The following is a 2325-nucleotide window of genomic DNA, read 5'->3' as shown; positions in this document are numbered from 1 at the left end:
ACTCCTGTGTATGGAGAGAGACACTTAGAGAACTGAACACAGTATTCCCCCCTCAGTAGAGAGAGGGAGATTGTGACCCCGCTGTATAGAGCTCTCGTGACCCCACATCTGTAATACTGGGGTCCTCACCTACAAAAAGACATTGAGAAAATAGAACGAGGCCAAAACTAAAAAGGAAATAATATTGGGGGGACTAGATGGACCATGTGCTCCCCTCCTGCCGTCATCTTCTATGTTTCTATATAGATGTCATCCTGATCCTCCTGGTTCCTGGTCATTCTCATTGCTCTACAACATTACTATTGCTGCATTGGTGACATGACACATAACTGACCATATTGGTGGCTGATCTTCAGCTTTACTGCTGTTGGCTTCTTGACGTCACTTGGAAGGTCTGGACGCTGTTATACAGGACACTGGATTCTTCCTATTACTTCCTATTATGTATTGTCCCTTCCCTATGTGTGACTTGTTCTATAATGTAGAAAAGTTTACCTCTCCGCTCAACAAGTAGATGATCTCCAAGGTGAAGTCTAATATTCTTCTGCTCATCTCATTCCTGTCCTTGTCCATCCTTGGTGGGTCACTCAGGAGAAGGAGCGTTGTGGAGGAGAAGATGAGAAAACTGGAGGAACTGGAGGATCTAGTACTGCAGACGTCTTTATGAAGAAAGGAGAAGATGGAAATCATACAGGGGACAACATCATGTGTGACATACAGAACCTCACTTATTCATCATTGAGAGAAACATCTTCTCAGAGCCGTCACCACATGGAATAAAGGGGTATTTCCAACACGGACATTTCTCCCCAGGATATGCCAGAAATGTCTGATAGATGCGGCTCCACCTCTGGCCATGCTCGGCTGTTTCTGGAACTCCTATACAAGTGAATGGAGAGAGTCGTGCACATGTGTGGTCACCTCTCCATTCATTCTCCACCTGGATGTAGTCATCACCTCACCAGGCAGGTCGGGGGACCCCCGTTCTCCACATAGAGGTGGGACCCCCACATATCAGACATTTATGGCATATCTCTCAGGTGAGAAGTGTAAAATGAAGACATTTCCCCCCAGACAATGAAGACCTGACTCCTGACAACCTGACACATGGCGGATACTGGGGAGACATTGCTGACATCTCACAAGACGTGGTGCACACTATGCAGTCAGTGTTTGATATGAACTGTGAGGTTCTGCAGCAGCTGAGGTGACATTGCTGACATGTGACAAGACGTGGTGCACACTATGCAGTCAGTGTATGATATGAGGTGTGAGGTTCTGCAGCAGCTGAGGAGACATTGCTGACATCTGACAAGACGTGGTGCACACTATGCAGTCAGTGTATGATATGAGGTGTGAGGTTCTGCAGCAGCTGAGGTGACTGCTGACATCTGACAAGACGTGGTGCACACTATGCAGTCAGTGTATGATATGAGGTGTGAGGTTCTGCAGCAGCTGAGGTGACATTGCTGACATCTGACAAGACGTGGTGCACACTATGCAGTCAGTGTTTGATATGAGGTGTGAGGTTCTGCAGCAGCTGAGGAGACATTGCTGACATCTGACAAGACGTGGTGCACACTATGCAGTCAGTGTATGATATGAGGTGTGAGGTTCTGCAGCAGCTGAGGTGACATTGCTGACATCTGACAAGACGTGGTGCACACTATGCAGTCAGTGTATGATATGAGGTGTGAGGTTCTGCAGCAGCTGAGGAGACATTGCTGACATGTGACAAGACGTGGTGCACACTATGCAGTCAGTGTATGATATGAGGTGTGAGGTTCTGCAGCAGCTGAGGTGACATTGCTGACATCTGACAAGACGTGGTGCACACTATGCAGTCAGTGTATGATATGAGGTGTGAGGTTCTGCAGCAGCTGAGGTGACATTGCTGACATCTGACAAGACGTGGTGCACACTATGCAGTCAGTGTATGATATGAGGTGTGAGGTTCTGCAGCAGCTGAGGTGACATTGCTGACATCTGACAAGACGTGGTGCACACTATGCAGTCAGTGTATGATATGAGGTGTGAGGTTCTGCAGCAGCTGAGGAGACATTGCTGACATCTGACAAGACGTGGTGCACACTATGCAGTCAGTGTATGATATGAGGTGTGAGGTTCTGCAGCAGCTGAGGTGACATTGCTGACATCTGACAAGACGTGGTGCACACTATGCAGTCAGTGTATGATATGAGGTGTGAGGTTCTGCAGCAGCTGAGGAGACATTGCTGACATCTGACAAGACGTGGTGCACACTATGCAGTCAGTGTATGATATGAGGTGTGAGGTTCTGCAGCAGCTGAGGTGACATTGCTGACA

Source organism: Rhinoderma darwinii, chromosome 1 (assembly GCF_050947455.1).
Source record: "Rhinoderma darwinii isolate aRhiDar2 chromosome 1, aRhiDar2.hap1, whole genome shotgun sequence".
NCBI lineage: Eukaryota > Metazoa > Chordata > Amphibia > Anura > Rhinodermatidae > Rhinoderma > Rhinoderma darwinii.
The sequence above is the reverse complement of the archived record's forward strand: the minus strand, read 5'-3'. Positions refer to the sequence as shown.